The sequence below is a fragment of the Lynx canadensis genome, chromosome C1 (assembly GCF_007474595.2).
Source record: "Lynx canadensis isolate LIC74 chromosome C1, mLynCan4.pri.v2, whole genome shotgun sequence".
Classification (NCBI taxonomy): Eukaryota; Metazoa; Chordata; class Mammalia; order Carnivora; family Felidae; genus Lynx; species Lynx canadensis.
This window is the reverse complement of record NC_044310.1, coordinates 16,050,294-16,068,061: the sequence shown is the minus strand read 5'-3', so window position 1 is coordinate 16,068,061 and position 17,768 is coordinate 16,050,294.

The following is a 17,768-nucleotide window of genomic DNA, read 5'->3' as shown; positions in this document are numbered from 1 at the left end:
TTTTCATTCATCTATCACTGGGCTGCTTCCATAATTTAGCTATTGTAAATAATGCGGCAATAAACATGGGGGGGGGTGCATGTACCCATTTGAATTACTGTTTTCATATTCTTTGGGTAATACCCAGTAATGTGATTATTGGAACATAGGGTAGTTCTATTTTTAATTTTTTAAGGAAACTCCATACCGTTTTCCAGAGAGGCTGCACCAGTTTGCGTTCCCACCAACAGTGCGTGAGTGTTCCTTTTTCTCCACATCCTCGCCGACTCTTGTTGTTTCTTAAGGTTTTGATCTTGGCCATTCTGACAGGTGCAAGGTGGTATCTCCTTGTGGTTGTGATTTGTTTTTCCCTGACGATGAGTGACGTTGAGCATCTTCTCGTGTGTCTGTTGGCCATCTGGATGTCTTCTTTGAGAAGTGTCTGTTCATGTCTCCTGCAAGAACATGGGTTTTGATGACAGGCAGACCCGGGTTGGAATCTGGGCTCGGCCACCCACATGCTGTACGACCTTGGGTAAGTCATCTCCTGCCTCAGAGCCTCGGCTTCCAGAGCTGTTAAATGAGAGACAGAAATCCTCACTCCCCACTCTGTGGGTTGCTGTGCGAGCCAGAAAGCTGGAAACCATCCTTCAGGTGTTTCTCTCTCCCCGTCACCCCCCACCCCCATCCACTCCGGTACCCAGTTCTATTCATTTTACTTCCAAAATGTATTTCAAACCCATGCACCTGTCTCTGTTTCCTGTGTCGCTTTCCTCATTCAAGCCACCATCGTCTCCTGCCCGGACAACTAGGGTAGCCAACCAACTGGTCCCCTGGCCCCTTCAACCCGTTCTCCATGGTGCAGCCAGAGACGCTATTACAGAATCGATGATGCCAGCCCCAGTTACAACTCTCCAGCGGCTTCCTGTTGCTCTCAAGGAAACTCCAAAATTCCTACCATCACCTGCACAAAGAGACCCATGTGGGCAGAACCCACCACCCTATCCTTCATCTTTTGCCCTCTCCCTGGGGCCGCCCAACCTCACACCTGCACTGTTCCCTCTGCTCAGCACTCTCTTCCCCATCCTAAGCCAGTTAACTCCTGCTTATGCACCCAATCCCTATTCAAAGGCCACTTCCTCAGGGAAGCCTTCCTTGATTTCTCCAACCAGATCAGACTCTCCCATTTACTGATCTCACCCTGTACTTCTTTGTGGCACCAGGTCACAATTATAATTACATTAGTATTGGCTGGGTTGGCCTTTGAACACCTGTCTCCTGAGTCACGGGCACACTGTTTTTGCCTCTCCCTCAGGAGAACAATCCCTCTCCCTCATCTAATGATCCCAGAGGTGAATACAGATTAAGATTGGGTATATGGGTGTTGATAGAAGAGGGGGAGTACGGGGACGCTGGTTGGGGCAGGCATCTTCAGTCCCCCGTGGAGAACGCCCAGACGCGAATGAAGCCCCAGCCAGAGTGGAACCAGGAGAGAGAGCCAGCAGCTGGTCCTGACGATGTTCTTTTGCCCCGGAGCCTGCAGTGCCTGACAGTCCTCCCTATCATGTGGTCCTCCCACCCCACTCCCGTGCTCTGTTGTGTTCTGCCAAACTGCCTTCACCTCACGGACAACAGATGAGAGCGGGCCAGGACAACGTTTCTAGTTCCGTGGAGAGTGAGGGCGATGAGCTTGTCGCACTCAGCGCTGCACCCCAAGGCCTAGCCCAGAGCCTGCTCGCTTACTATTTGTTGGGTGGTGAATGAACTGGAAGGCGGACGGCCCACAGTACGGGACCAGAAAGGAGGAATGATTACTGAGACACGCGGTGCCCTCTTTCTCTCCCGTCGCGCAGACACGGCCAGCTTGGCCAAGCACGAGCCTCCCTGATGTCCTGACTCCAGGACCCTCCCTCCTCCCTGAAGAGGGGACTCTGGCCCGCTGCTGTGACTCCTCTGGGGTGCTCCAGCTCACGCCTTCCTCCTCACTCTGAGAACCCAAGGCCTCTGGTTGCTCTCCTCCACTTCCCGGAATATTCCAGGGCTGACCCGTCCCCCCAGGTGCACACCCAAGAAGCCAAAGCGACTGTTTACCCTCTGCCCTTAGAAACCATGTCCGGCTTGTGGCAGCGGGCATCCCACACAGCTGCCCTCTGCCCACAGCCTAGCCAGGCAAGCGAAGGTGCTTCCTGCAAAGGGCTGGCATTGCCAGGCTGAGTTCCCTACCCTCGCTGCTCCCCGCCAACCCCAGCTCCCCGCAGCCCCGGCGGGCCACACACTCCCCTTCTGCTCTGTCTGGGAGCCAGGGGGGAGCGGGAGTCAGATCTCACCTCTTCCTGTCCCTCCGGCCACCCTGCCCAAGGTTTCGGGCCAACCCCGGGTGGATGGGAGAGGACAAGCCCTCAGGCTCTGGAGTCAGAGAGACAAGAGGCCAACCCCACCCCCGCCACTTGCAGCTCTGTGACCTCAAGCAAAACACTTCATCCCTCCGAGCCTCGGTTTCTCCTTATGCAGCATGAGGATAATAACTGTCACCACCTCTTTGTGCTGTTGTGACAGCAAAGTTAGCGTGGTGCCTGGCACGTGATTAAACGCTGACTTGAGGAGCCCAGGCCGGGAACGTGGCCCTTTCCCGAGGGGACACTGAGGGCTCAGCCCTTTCCTGGGGGGACTCTAGGCTACAAGAGCCCTGTCTCACCCAGTGGTGAGTCCTGCCTCTAGGGGCCACCTGCTTTTAGTCACCTGGCTGGGAGGGAGCCCCGGGGGGTTGAGCTGCACTAGTCCAGCCAGCCCCTTTTACTAATTTGACTGGTGTTTATTTGCAGAGGCTCTGGGAGGTCTGATGGTGGCTTTAGGGCCTGAAGGGCCCCCCAAGTGTCCTTCGACCCTGCTGACATCTTCCTGTGTGACTGGGCCTGTCCTTGACCTGTGCAGTGCCCTCTGGAGCTACGCCCACACTTCTCCGCCCCCCCACCCCTTCGCCATTCTAGAAACAGGCCTGTGGCGTCAGCACATGCACCCACCCGACTCCCCAGAGTTTTGCTGTTTCCTAAAACACAGGCTCCCCCGACCTAGGAGCACTGGCTTTGGAGTCACCGACGGAGGGTGTTCTACCAGCTGTGTGGCCTCGGATGAGTCGCCTCACCTCTCTGAGCGTCACAGGCTGGGGAAAACATTACCTAACCCCCTGGACACCTTGAGGGTTAGGCATGGAAACTTGAGGCAGCCCTGGGCACGGCGGCAGGCCCTAATGATGAGCACACATGGGGAGGAAATGACGCATTTGCATCCTCCACCCCCAGTTCCCCGCTTGCTTTCTAAGGAGGCTGCAGCCCTGAAGCAGGGAGGCCGGGGGAGAAGGAAGGAAAGGCTGAGCCAGGCGCCAGGCCCCGCGTGGGCCCTGGCAATGGGACCAGGACAAGACCGAGGGCTGCAGCCCTCAGGCCTGTCCCCGTTTCCTCCCGCGCTGGGCTTCGCGCGTGGACCCCCAGCCCACACGTGCAACCTCTGTCCTTGCTCCCCGAACATCTGCTCCGTGGCCGCCTGGGCCCGGCAGTGCTCACACCTGTGGTGACGTCCACCTCGGGAGCATCGGCCCAGGGAAGGGGCCCCGCATAGACCTGGGAGCGGGCTCAGGCCTCCGGGACAGGGCAGGGCGAGCGGCATGTGGAAGGAAGATAGACTGTGAGGGGGTGAGGTCTGAGCTCTGGGTGCGCTCGTCCCCGTGGCCCCTGGGGTGGAGTGCAGGCCAAAGAGGACCAGAACAGGGCCCGGGGTCAAGGTCAGGGCCTCACTTGCCTCAGTCTCAGGGCAGTTAGGTACTGACTGGATCCCCTCCCTCCTTCGGACCCTTACAGTCTAGCAGAGGGAACAGATACTAAACAGATACTAAACAAAGAATTATAAGAAGGTGAGATCCATGATACAAATGCCTGTGGGGAGAGAGACTGGCTTCCCCTCGGCGTCCACCTTCTGATACCCGCACCTGAGGCCCCAAGGCCCCTCCTGCTGTCCGGCCCCCTCCCGAGACCCCCGGGGCAGGTGTTCAGAGAGCCGAACCCACAGCTCAGCACCAGCCCTGCCATGCTCTGGGCCTCATTGAGGCCCAGGCTTCCGGAGCCCGTATCTCCCAAGGGGTGGCCCCCGGACCAGCTGCAGAATCCTGCCTTCCCCAAACCCACTGAATCAGGTTTTCTGCGGCAGGGCCCCAAGGCAGCATCAGTCAGCAGGCGCCCTGGGGCTCTGATGCCCCTTGAAGTTGAGAACACTGTCGGAGGGAGCTACCTCCTTCCTGTATTTATTCAGCCAACTTTTCTTGAGTACCTACTGTGTCCCTGGCACTGCTCTAGGTACTGAGGACGAATCTGTGATGAAGGCGACATCTTATGGGGACAGAGAGTGAGACAAGTGAACAGGTGATGAGATAGTGGTAAATGCTGTGAGGGGCAGAGTGGTCAGGGAAGGGCTCTTGGAGGAGGTGACATTTGAGCTGAGACCAAAAGGATTCAAAGCCAGGTGTGTGTGTGCCCAGCACCCTAACCCCCACGGCACTCCCTTACCTGGTCCCGTCGGCCTCCCTACTTTGAGGGTCCAGAAAGAGCAAGGGTGATGGTGGAAAGAAGGCCAGGCTTCTTCCCCCTGGAGAAAAACCTTCACAAACGAAGTGTAGGGGGAAGTGGTGATATAATGCCCACCACATATAAATAGGCCTGTCCACTCCAGAGTCGCCCTGGAAACCTGCGGTCAGCTTGGACTTTGCTTAAGGCCGAGCTCCCCGCCACCAGGAGCCCAAAACGGCTGAACAAACTTCAAGCTTCACATGGGGCCGGCCCTCGATGAGTTCAAGGCCGGAGCATTTCTCCAAAGTCCAAACCGCAACAGGAAGGCACAGAAACGGTCTTCTGAGGAGGCCCGGCCTGGTGCATGGGCTCTGGTCAGCTTCCTGAAGGCCATGATGGAGGAGGAAGGAGGGAAGCCAGAATGTCCTCGCGCTCCAAAGCCGCTACCCTGCCCAGGTGCCGCCGTACCTGATACGAGCGCTGGGCATTTGGGTTAAGCATGGTCCAGCGTCCCCGCTCCTGGAAGAAGCAACACCTAGTCCCTGACACAGAGAGTGAAGGAAGGAAGTCTCTGTGCGGTTGAGTTGTGCTGTGTGTCCGAAATTGTTCTGGACGGTTCTGATTTCAGATCATCGGTTCCCATTTCCCATAGAAACCAACTAGTGGAGCAATGGGATCCTCCTGGTAGTTCTGCAGAGGGAGGGACCCTGGGCAGGGGATCGGAGCCCACGTTCTTGGGTCTGGCTCTGCCAGTTGGCAGGTCCCCCTTCCCGGGCCTGGGGACTGTAGCCTAAATCAAGTGCAGGGTCCTCAGGCTGACTCTGTGCCCTGACAAGAGGGAGAGATGTGCGCTCCAGAATGAAGGTGGCGGTGGCCCTGGTGAGGGGCTGAGAGAGAGGAAAGAGCCCTGTGGGGACAGATGAGGTGCTGGGAGCAGGCTGCCAGCTCGCCAGTGCCATTACCACCTGCTGCCCCCCGGCCCACTTCCTGCCTCCTTCCGTTGGCCCTTGGGGGAGAATCTGCGCTCCATCTTTTATTTGCTGCATGACCTTGACCAATCCCTTGGCCTCTCTGAGCCTCAGTTGTACCATCTGTAGAATGGAGCTAATGATCCCTCTTAGAGCCTATGCAAGGCTCCCAAGGAATCATGCACATACTCTGCTCATCTCAGCACCTGGCACACAGTAGGAGTCTTAGAAAAGAATAATTCCCTTTCCCTAACAAATGTAAATTGAACTGTGACCTTGATCCTGATCCCAACGTTTAACCCAGAGGCTAAGCTTCCTCCACAAGAGGGACTGGACTTAATATAATCACCACCACCCTCATGCCTGACATCAAATCCCTGTACATTAGTAAGTGAGGTTCAGTCCAGCCCCAGCATACCACTGTTGGTGGTAACTACAATTTACTGCACACCTACTTTACGCCCAGTACCACACACATTTTCACTACCCCATCGTGTTCTGCACCAACCCTTTAAGCTGAGGAAACCCCCATTTTACAGATGTGAAAACTGAGGCTCAGAGATGTGATGTTTCTGCTCAGTCAGGGACCACACAGAACCCCATGGCCTACCTGCAAAGTCCAGGCATTTGCTACCAGGCCATCTAAGGCAGTGCCATCTAAGGCAGTCTCTGCTCCCTTGGTACTTCATCGAGACCAGCCAGAGAGACCCGAGAAGAAATAGCAGAGGCCTAACTGGCTCCCCTAACCAACCGGCTCTTGACAATTTCACTAAAATCCAATTTCCCCTACATTGATGGCTCCTCCTCCTTTTTTGCAAAATAAGACCTGGGTTTCAAGGTTGATCCCAAGGCTGCTCTGAACTCTGGAGGAGCCCAGAGTGGGCCTGAGATTTGGGGAGCACGTTTCTAGGGTCATCACGTTTGCCAAGCCCAAAATGGGCACATGAGGCCTACCAAGGATGAAGGTCCCTGGATATGTGAACTTGGGGCCATTTGGGGCAATCAAGGTCCCAAGACCACTACTACTAGCAAATCCCATGATGCCTCAGTTCTCTCTGGGAGAAGTGCAGTTATGCCTCCAGAATGTGACTCGGTCAATACATCTATAGGCCAGCCATGGTGATCGGGGCTCCGTGGGCCTTTGTAGCCCCCTGGACATCCTGACTATGGCTGGAAGCAGCTCAGGGAAGGCTTCTTGGAAGAGGAAGAGTTGAGCAGATTCTGTGGACAGAGACAATTCGGGCAGGTAGAGGGGTGTGTCTTCTCCAAAGAAGCGTCTTGGCATAACAGAGAACGTTGGTCTTCATGGTCAAACTGACCTATGTTTGACTCTTTGGGTGGACAGATGGATGAATAGATGAATGTATGGTAGTTGGACAGATGAGTGGATAGATGGATGGATGGATGGATGGATGGATGGTTGGATGGACGGATGGATGGATGGACGGATGGACGGTTGGATGGTTGGATGGATGGATGGATGGATGGATGGATGGTTGGATGGATGGTTGGATGGATGGTTGGATGGGTGGATGGACGGATGGACGGTTGGACGGTTGGATGGATGGATGGATGGATGATGGATGGATGGATGGATGGATGGTTGGATGGTTGGATGGATGGATGGATGGATAGATGGATGGATGAACAGACAGAAGGATGGCTAATGGATGGGCAGATGGTCAGACGGATGGATGAATAAACATATGTAAAATAAAAGGAGGAAGGAAAGACCGATTAGTTAACCCCAAGGCTGCCGTCTCTCTTGCTGTCCCATCCACCTGCCCTGCACTCTAGTCAGGATGTACTGGGTTATGACACAGTAACAAACAACCCCCAAACCTCAGTGGCTTTGAACAGCAAAGGTTTAGTTCTGGTTCACACTGCATGCTCTGGGGTGGTGGGGACTCTGCTCTACGTCCTCACTCAGGGCCCAAGCCACCACTGCCCTGCCAGTTGCTGATTGCCATCACATTTCATTGGCCCAAGCCAGTCACATGGCCATCCCCAGCTTCAAGGGAGAGGGCAGTGCATTCCCACCACAGATCTGGCAAGAGGAGAACCTGGATATTTGCGACCCTAATGCTGCCACATGTGCCGTGCTTCCCTCTGGCAGCCTGGGAGCACTGTCCCAGAGTCAGTGGGATGGGGACTGGGTGGGGAGGGGAAACAGTAAAGGCCCTGGCTTCACCTCCTCAATCCAGGGTGCCCAGAGCCCAAGGGGACACGTTCACTCCTCAGCTCCCCAGCCCTGCTCACTCTGAGTGGACACTTTGGAATCAGCATGAGCCCAAGTCCCCCTGGGGGCTGTAGCGTAAGTCTTGCCTGGTCCTGTCTCAGTCAAACTCTTGCTCCCAACTACGCCCTCTTGGGCCCAAGGACAGGCCACGGGGCACCCTGGAGAAGTATGGGGTGTCTGAGCTGAAATGTTCTCTAGAGACTACCAAGTCCAACCCTTGCATTCACAGAGAGAAACTGAGGCTCAGGGATAATGAGTGGTTTCCCAGGGCCCAGCTTGTAAAGGGCAGAGCTGGGTGTCCAGAAACTCTGTCTCCTCCATCTGCAGACTACAGGCAGGTGACTTCATAGTGGAACATGAGAGGCAAGGTAAAATGCCTGCCCCTCTCTTGGCCAAATCACCACTGCTGAGCTTGACATGCTGACGTGGGTCTGTAGGGCAGTTCAGGGCCCTTGAGACCTCTCTCCCACGGCCCAGGGCCCCTCCCCATCTACAGAGGAAGCACAGGCTTCGAAGTAGGGCAGTCCTGTGTTCTAGGTCCTGCCCTACCGCATCCTGGCTGAGTGTCCTTGGGAAAGTCACCTAACCTCACTGAACTTCAGCTCCCTAATCTGTAAAATGGGGGTGACCATTGCCCTGCCTAGTTCACTGGGCTCTGGGAAGGCATGGGAATGTTTTCTCCATCATGGCACGTCGTCCGGATGCGTACCAACGAGGCTTTCATGCACTTCTCCCCAGCCACCCGATCAGCCCGAGGCCCACCGAAGCCAGCACACGTCTTCACGGAGTAGTGTTCAGGCGATATTTTGGAGAACCGATTGATTTGTTCCTGATTCATTTCAGCAGGCAGCTGCCCCCTTCCGGGCCAGCGCTGCCGATGACTGGGTGACAGCAATCTCTCGGTCCTAGGAGGAGCCTGAACACAGCCACTGAAGATTCAGGAGAAAGGGAGGTCCCAGGCCATCCTAGATGCTAGATGCTTGCCTGCGTATCCCTCCTTAACTGATGGTTAGTCCGTTCTCCTCACTGGGCCGTGAGATCCAAGGACACAGGGACCCACTAAATCCCCAGTAACTAGACTGGGCCCTGGCACGGGGCTGATCTTCACTGAATACATACTGGCTGGACGAAGGAGCTCGTGGGCAACCCTTTCCCTCTGGGCCTTGGGTTCTTCATCTGTAGGATGGGGTGGCTGGGAAGATAACCTGCTACAACGAGCTTAGATAACTAGTTTGCCAAGTCCCTGGATCATCACAGGCCAGCAGTGGGCATGGCTGGTACCATCACCCTCACCATTATTACGAAGTGCTACAGTGTTGTAAAGATGACAGAGGTCCCCGGGGGCTGCAGGGGACGGTGGGAGGGCTCCAGCCTGGCCCGAAGTTAGCTCTGAAATACTCTCACGCTGCAGTCCATTCCCACAATTCCTTTTCAGCTTCCCAGACGCCCCCTCCCCTCTATTTTTGATGGGATGGAGACTCGGGGAGATGATAGAACTCACCCAGGTCACCCAGAAACTAAGAGGTTGGACCATGGACAGAGCATTTCCTGAGTATCTGGAGCCCATCGCGGGGCCAGGAGTGACGCTCCCCTTGCCTCATATCCTCATCCACACCTCACAGGTGAGGAAACTGAGGCTCATAGACTAATGGGGCTCACCAGACATCCACGGCCTGTTAGCAGTGAGGGAGCACCTCCCACCCCCGCCCAGGGCCTCAGCCTCAGACCTCGGTGCCCACACCGCCTCCCGGGGGACTGAGATCTGAGCAGTGCCCTGGCCGCCCTCTGCTGCTCCCGGAAGTGCCCTGTGTCTGCACCTTGATCTCCACACCCGCGATGCCAGGAAACCCCAGCAGGGGCGGCCAAACTGTGGGATATTTATAGCGGACATACAGAAAAGCTGCCACCCCCATCTGTTTACCCAACAACGCTCCTCTAGCGGGACACTTTCAGCCCCGCCAGCCACAGACAGACCCTCACCGCCGCCTCATCTATTTTTTCCTCCCCGCTTAATTTTGCATCATCCCAGCTTCCAAAATAAACTTCCCCAAACGAGCCAGGCTCATTCTGGCCCAGAATCCCTAATGGAGAGCCCCCCTTCAGCCCCAGCCCCCGTCAGCCCATACAGCAAAGCCACCAAACCCAAGCGGGCCCCTCGGCTGCCCTTGGCCTTGATTTAGAAGCAGCTGCTCTGGCCCTGGCGGGTTTCTGACACTCCAGTGCCGGGTGTCTGCATGTGTGCGGGTGCCGGCCGGGCATCTGTGTGCATGGCTCCTGGCTGGAAGCCGAGGGTGCTGCCCCCTCACACACGCGTATACACGTGCGCATACATGCACACACACGTGCACACTCGTGCATACAGCGTCCCCTGAGCTGCCCTGGCCCCTGCTGCCCTCCTCCAGCTTCACCACAGGACCCACCCACCCCCCTGAACTTCTCTCATCCTCCTACGTGCCCAGCCACCTCGCCACCAGGCTGATGCAGACGCTGTGCCCTTAGGCTAGAATATTTTTCCTCTCATCCCTCACCGAGCTAACCTGACCAACCCTTCAGGTCTGAACTTAGGTATCCCCCTTCACCAGGGAGTCTCCTCTGAGCAGCGCAGAACAGGTGCTCTGGGCCATCCCATCTGCCCCCGCAGAGCCCAAGGGAAGCTTAGAAGCCACTCCCAGGGTGGCATGGAACCCCCACAACTCTCCTGGGCTCATCGGCCCAGCCCTGGGCCCTGCACCCCCAGGCAAAGCCGCTCTCTCATCCCCAGGAGAATGTGCTTCTCCACCCCAGGCCCTAAGGGAGTCATTTAGTCCATCCTCCTGCGGCAGAAACCAGGCACATCTCAAACATTCCACAATTATAATTTCAACGCTATGTGTACTCTTAAGTTACGGGGTTTTTTAAATTTTTTTTAACGTGTATTTATTTGAGAGAGAGAGAGACAGACAGACCGACAGAGTGAGAGTGGAGGAGGGGCAGAGAGAGGGAGACACAGAATCCGAAGCAGGATCCAGGCTCAGAGCTGTCAGCACAGAGCCTGACGCGGGGCTCGAACCCAAGAACAGAGAGCACGACCTGAGCCGAAGTCGGACGCTTAACCGACTGAGCCAGCCCGGCACCCCAAGTTACGGGTTTTTCAGGCTTAACAATTCAAAATAACATTTATTTCCTCTAAATTGTTCTTTTTTTTTCTTTTGCAAGGAGTAAGGATAGGAAAGAAACTAATATTTGTCAGATGTATCTATTCCCATTCAAAAGCAAGATAGTCATAGGCCCATTTTTTGGATGAAGAAACTGAGGCTTGAAGAATTGCACTTCATTTCTTTATCCAACACTCTGTGGCGGTGGGAACACACCAGTGAAAAAAAGCATGATCCTTATCCTCTTGGAGATGATAAATCGTGGGAAGAGATACACCACACAATTTGACAAATAACTCTTTAATAATCATTTTGATTAGGTTGATAGTGCTTCAAAGAAAAAGTCCAGAGGGCTGACAGACAATATGTAACCAGGAGCCCAAGGAAGTCTTCTTGGAAGTGATATGTGAGCTGAATCCTGAGGAAATTAGCTCAGAAAAGGACTGGTTGAGGTGCATTTCTACCCGCCCCCCCCCCAGCACCCGCAGGGGAAAACAGCACATGCAAAGGCCCAGAGGGGAGGTGGAGCAGAGACGGAGGGACAGATGAGAAGATTTGCTAAAAGCTCAAGACCAATGAGGGATAGACCTGGGTCAGAGCCCAAGGCTAGCTGACCCCAGGGCCTTTGCTTGTGCCTCCCCAACATGAGGGCAGGTTGCTGCTGACAGAAAACAGCACTGGGAGCTTCCTGTATTATTTTCCTTCTTTGTCCTCCTTGGATTTTGGAGATAAGCATGAGAAATTAACAACAAATTAACATCACTGGTTCTAACCGGGAATGTTAAAGAAAATTAAGTCCTCTATTAAAGCAGTTTAACAACCCATTCTTTGAAGGCTCTGATAAAAACAAGTCAAGAAGATAAACGTTCAAGAGCAATCTGGTGCCGTATGCAGTCATTCTTCACTGCCGGTCAAAATCCTTGTTTCCACGAACTTAACAGAATGCCTCTTCTTACTTCCCTTGAATATTTTCTTACAGGTCAGGCTTTTTCTTTTTCTGAGACTGCAGCATCACAGGTGTCTGAGGCCTTGTATGGAGGTAACGCAAATTACCTCTGAGGAAAAGTCAAGTTCACACCGCCCACCCTCCTGCCTGGGTAAGGGATGGTCTGACAGGGCCTTGCCAGCCTGAAGAGCTCATTTCCTAGGTTGGGTCCTGACGGTGGCTTGAACACAGGCTCGGGCTCAAACTCCTGGCGTGAGGCATAGCACATAAGATGCTTCCGTGTTCCCCAGACACCGCTCCACTTCCCAAAGGGAACCTCTTAGCTCAAGCCATCTTCAAGATTCAAGCAGAATGCTCAGCCCCTGTGTGTGTCCACAGGTCCGTTTCTGGAAGGAAGGAGCAAGCTCCAAGCCGAGTCAGTGAGTGGAGTCAGGAGGAGACAAGAGGACAAAGGTAGAGGGGGACCAGCTTCCAGGATTCGATCCAGACAGGAAGGGCGGGAAGGATAGGCAAGAGGAGGAGCCCTGTCGGGGACCAAAGCCACAACCTGAGGCCGGTCAGTGCACAAGCCCCCGGACCTGCGAGCCAGGGTGCACAGAGGGACCCTAGGCCAGATGCCACGGGCCCTGTTCCGTGAGGACCCGCATCCCTCAGGGGGGTGGAGAAGAGACACACAGCATCTCCTGGGGCTGGGGGTAGATAGAGTTTCGAACCACCGCAGGGTGAAATGATTAGCACAAGTATGGGATCCAGAACCTAGAACCACAGGATATTTGGGTTCATTTTTCTCCTCGTGCTAGAAGAGATCTGAGAGAAGGGAGGCGAAGAAATGCCAAGGTTCCGGGCAGAGAAAGCAGGACAGACTGAGGTTAGACACCAGGTAGGGGCATCTGACCATCCAAGTGACAGCATCGTGGCATGAACTCCCAAAGGACCGGAATGTAGAAAGACCTGCCCAGACTGGTGAGGCCCAATCAGAGGGGCCCAGCTTCCCTGAGTTTGACGGCCCTTCCTTCTAGCAAAACATTTTCCGTGGTGGCTGTACCTGTAGTATATGTTGATGATAAGGCCGTGATAAGTTTAAAAATGCTTTTCAATGACTTTGTGTCTCATTTATTGCAAATCATCTGCGGGCATTGAAAAGGTACACATACAAGGCAGCACCATCTCTGAAGCCTTCCGGCCCGCCTCTAACAAACAAGCAAACAAACACATCAAAAGTTGAACGGAACCTATTCAGACTTTAGAGACAGGAAACAAGGGGAAGAGGAACACATCAGCTGACAAACATACAGCCAACAGAACGGAGCGGCCAACCTGCTGTGGCCAGTAATCACGGGCACAAAAAAGCCACCGGTGGGCATGGAGGGATATACTCTAGATTTAAAAAAAATTAAGAGACATAACGACCAAATGTCAGAGGCGGAACTTGTCTGAGTCCTGACAACTTTGAAACTGTCATAGACATTTGATTAGAATGGAAACATTAATTTCAGTAGTTGAGATGATCACACAGTGGTTATGTGAGAAAAGGTCCACGTGAGGGGCGCCTGGGTGGCTCGATCAGTGGAGCGTCAGACTTCAGCCCAGGTCATGATCTCACGGTTTGTGGGTTCGAGCCCCACGTTGGGCTTTGCGTTGACGGTATGGAGCCTGCTCTGGATTCTCTATCTCCCTCGCTCTCTGCCCCCTCCCACTCATTCTCTTTCTCTGTCTCTGTCTCTGTCTCTCTGAAAAATAAACATAAAAAAATTTTTTTAAACGTCCATGTGTTTCCAACAGCGGCGCACTGATAAATGTTGAACCGCCGACTCTCTGGGGTGGAGACTTGTAGGGGAGCCCTGTTTTGTAGTGTTTGCTGATTTCTGGGGTGTAGATCTCCCGCGTGGCAGATTTCAGGCTACCGGCGTGACATCACGGAACGCGGAATTGAAAAGAGATGCCCACGATCGGCTCTGAGCCCCAGCACGCCGCTGGCTTTAGAGACCTACACTGAGGTGTTCGGGTGACGCGACGAGATAGCTGCAATGTGTTTTGAAATAACTCAGTAAAGAAAAAGAGAAACAAAAAAAGAGTAGATGAAGCAAGTGGAGCCAAGTTTCGGTAATTGTTGAATCTGGATGATACCATTGTAAATATTTGAACATTTTCATAATAAATAAAAATGTTAAGCTACGATCATCTTACATGTAGGCAAGAGAGGTTTATTCCCAGAATTCTAGGTGTGCACATTGATTCCTGGACCCCCGACCCTAACTCCACAGCCCCGGGGGTCTGAAGATAAAGGGTGGGACGCATAGGCATTGACACCACGTGCCTAAGTCCTTCTATCAGGTCATAACTAGGGTTTCTCCATAGACCCAGAGCTTGGCTGCGGTGGAAAGAGAGCCCCAAAAGAGGAAAGTGACAGAGGTCCTCACTGGGAGTCCTGGCTGTATCATCGTCTAACACTGTGACCTTGGTAACTCATCCCAACTCTCTTGAGCCTCTATTTCCTCGCTGGCCAAATAAGGGTGTTAATAAGGATTCAATGCACTACGTAGGGGGTTGCAGGGACATGAATGAGCCATTAAAGATGTACAGAGGTCACCCTTCTTCACCAGAGAATGTGGGTACCCCTGTTGCCAAACCTCCCCACTTTTCAAGAGAAGCTGGGGATCCCAATCTATGAAACCTCCCAATCTCGACATGTTGTCAACAGATTACATACACTTGGTCCCAGTGGTGGACCAAGCAAAACACCTGCAGATCATTCGAGTGTGTCTTTGGGCCTAAACCAGGGAGCAGGATGAAGCGCCTTACTCGACACTCAGCGAAGCTGAGCCCCAGGCTTAGAATTCCTCACACACGTCCCATTGATTCTTCACAGGATCTCTTATGACTCCCACTGCACAGATGAAGAAACTGAGGCTCGGATTGGGGAAGAGATCTGGCAGGGCTGGGAGCACATACAGGCTTCCCGAGAACCTGACGGTCCATTTTACCCCCTCTCTAGATTCCTAGAAGGGAATTTAGGGAGCAAATGGCAGGCCCAGAGAGGGGCAGGGAGGTGCCGGGGGCCCCACAAATGCGCGTGGCTGGCTGAGACTGATCAGGTATCCTGCCCCTTCTTGGTCAGGGCACCATGTGGACAGCTCAGAGGAGACAGCTGTGTAGATCCGTCTAGCCAAGCTCGAGCTGGTGCAGGCCATGGGGTCAGCAGAGGAACCCTCTGCTTTTTACCTCCCTGATCAATGCATGCATAGGTTTAAAAATGTCCTAGACCCCAAGACGAGGCCCTCAGTTTTTCCACCTCGAAAATCTGGGGAGCTGGACTGGAAATCCTACTCACCTGTTGACCAGACACTCTGTTACTGGATGCTTCTAAGATCGGGCTGGAGAACAGCCAACCACGTTGCTTCAGACCCATTCACCGAGACCTGGCAATACTTTAGACGTGCTGTATGTGATTCTTTCTGATTAAAAACTTGGCCAGGTTTCCCTCCCTTGGTGAATTTTCTAGTAAGGAAAGATAACTCACTCCAAAACCGGACCACATGGAGAGTTAAAGAATTGTTCTCTTCAACCAAAGAAAAGGAAACGCCTAAGGTGTAGTCAGTGGGCGATTCCATCCCCAGATCACCTGGGTCCAAACCCTGGCTGTGCCACTTCCTAACCGTGGAACTGTAGGGAGTCCGTCGGATCCCTCTGTGCCTCGGTTTCTCCATATGTAACACAAGAGTGCCTCCGTCATAGGGTTGTTGATACATCTTAAAGCACTTTAGGCAGCCCCTGGGCCTCACCACCCATAAATGGGAATAGCGGTTTCTACATCCAAGGCTGTGGCCACAATTAAATGAGTTACTACTATAAGCAAAGCCTCTGTGGCACAGTGGCTGTCATATCAGAAGCACCAGATACATGTTCACTATTATTATCACGTGCGATTATACGTGAAAGAGCTATATTGATGATTGAACTTTCTCAGTCACTTGTATGTAAATCCTCACCACTGGGCTGTTCTTAAAAGTTAGAAGAGCATTTCCTCAAAGAGACTTTCACATTAAGACTTTCCACTGACTCAGACCAGAGGACTCCTCCTCTCCCTTATCACAGTCAGGGCGGGCCTTTCTGGCCACGGGCCTCCGTTCCCACCCTCCCCGGCTCAGCTCCTTCCAGCTCCTAGGACTCACACTCACTGCTTCGTGCGCGTCTCCCGGCAGCCCCAGGAGAAGGTGAGGTGGGTAAATGTTGTCCCCACCTGACAGACACAGACACTGGGGGGTGCCAGCCACTCCCCCAACGGTCAGGGGGCATGCGCTGCAGGACAGAGACTCAAGCCCAAACACCCGAGCCCAGGCACACGACATGGCTCTGGAGCCCCGGGTCCGCCACTTTCCTTGGGCAGGTCATTTACTTCTCTAACTGCCATTTCCTCACCTGTAAAATGGGGCAATAGCAGCACCTACTTCCTAGATTTGCTCTAAGGATTGAACAAGTGACACCACGTAAAGCACTTAGAACGACGAGGTAGGTGAGCACTCAACATTTTAGCAGAACAAGGCATTCTAGTTTGCCAGGCACGGTCCTGCTTCCTGTGAGAGTCTTGAGCACTCTTAAACATGTCTGGGTTTGGAAGGAACACATATGACCACCCTAAAATAGTTTGTCTGTTGCTGTTTATAGAACAATAATTATTCTTTTTTAATGTTTATTTATTTGAGAGAGAGAGAGAGAGTGTGTGTGTGCAGGTAAGGGGCAGAGAAAGAGGGAGAGAGAGAAAATCCCAAGCAGGCTCTGTGCCCTCAGCACAGAGACTGACACAAGGCTCAGTCTCACGAATCGTGAGATCACGACCTGAGCGGAGATCAAGAGGCAGACACTTAACCGACTGAGCCCCCCAGGCATCCCAGAAATAATTACTTATTCCTATTTCCCACCCTACCACGCTGAGACTTCAGGAAGCACTTCTGTTGGCTCAAAATGGTTCAGTAATTCAGTTCCGCCTTTAGGTAAGAGCGGATCCTGCCCTGGGGACCCTGAAACTCTGGTCCTCCGGCCAAGCTCTCATCACAGGGAGAAGAGATCAGGGGCCCAAAGAATATGCCCACTTGGAGCCTGTGCCCCCTTCTCTAGATCATACTCTAGGTACCCAGGCCTCTGGGATCCCCTGCCCAGACAGCCCCAAGCCCACTCCAGCACCTGGGTGGGTCTCTTCCCCAGGTCCACCCCGTGAGGACAGACCCCCACCACAGGCACGCCCAGCCCCCTGGGCCTGAGGGGTGGCCAAGGAGCAGCTCTCTGCAGGGAGAGGAGGTGTGGCCTGGGCTTGCACGTGCAGGCTGAGCTGTTCACATGTGCGGGGCAGACCAAAGGCAGATGTGGGAAAGAAGGGGTCTCCTCTCCCTGCACCACCGTGCCCCTCACAGGGTCCGAGGAGTCTGAGAATTCTCCATTCAAAGCTGGCCTTCCAGGTTGCTAGGGAAGTGTACTTGTCAAGGTAGGAGAATAGGACATATTTTATTTCACATTTTGTTAGCTTGATTTATAACTCGCAAATATTTAGACACATGGTACGTGAGCCTTCATCTGTACTCCTGCTCAGCCCCACAAATCCCCGCCACCTTCCGCCTACTCTCAGCACCAAATGTTTACCGAGCCCGTCCTCGTGCTGAGCCCCAGAGACTCCATGGAGTGGAGGGCACCAGTCCCAGCATCCAAACAGGACCATCCACGTGACAGCAAGCCTCACGCTCCTAAAACAGTAAGAGCACAGGGTCAGAGGGGAGGGCGTAGGCCTGGTCTGTGGCTCTGTCCCCAGCTCCTAGCGATGTGATTTTTCTCTGGGCCTTGGTTCTCCCATTTAGACAAGAAGTCCCCCCAGCTCTCAGTAACCGTGGGACGCAAGCTGAGGCAGGGTGAGGGACACAGGATCAGATGCGAGACCTAGAGAGGGCATGAGCTAGA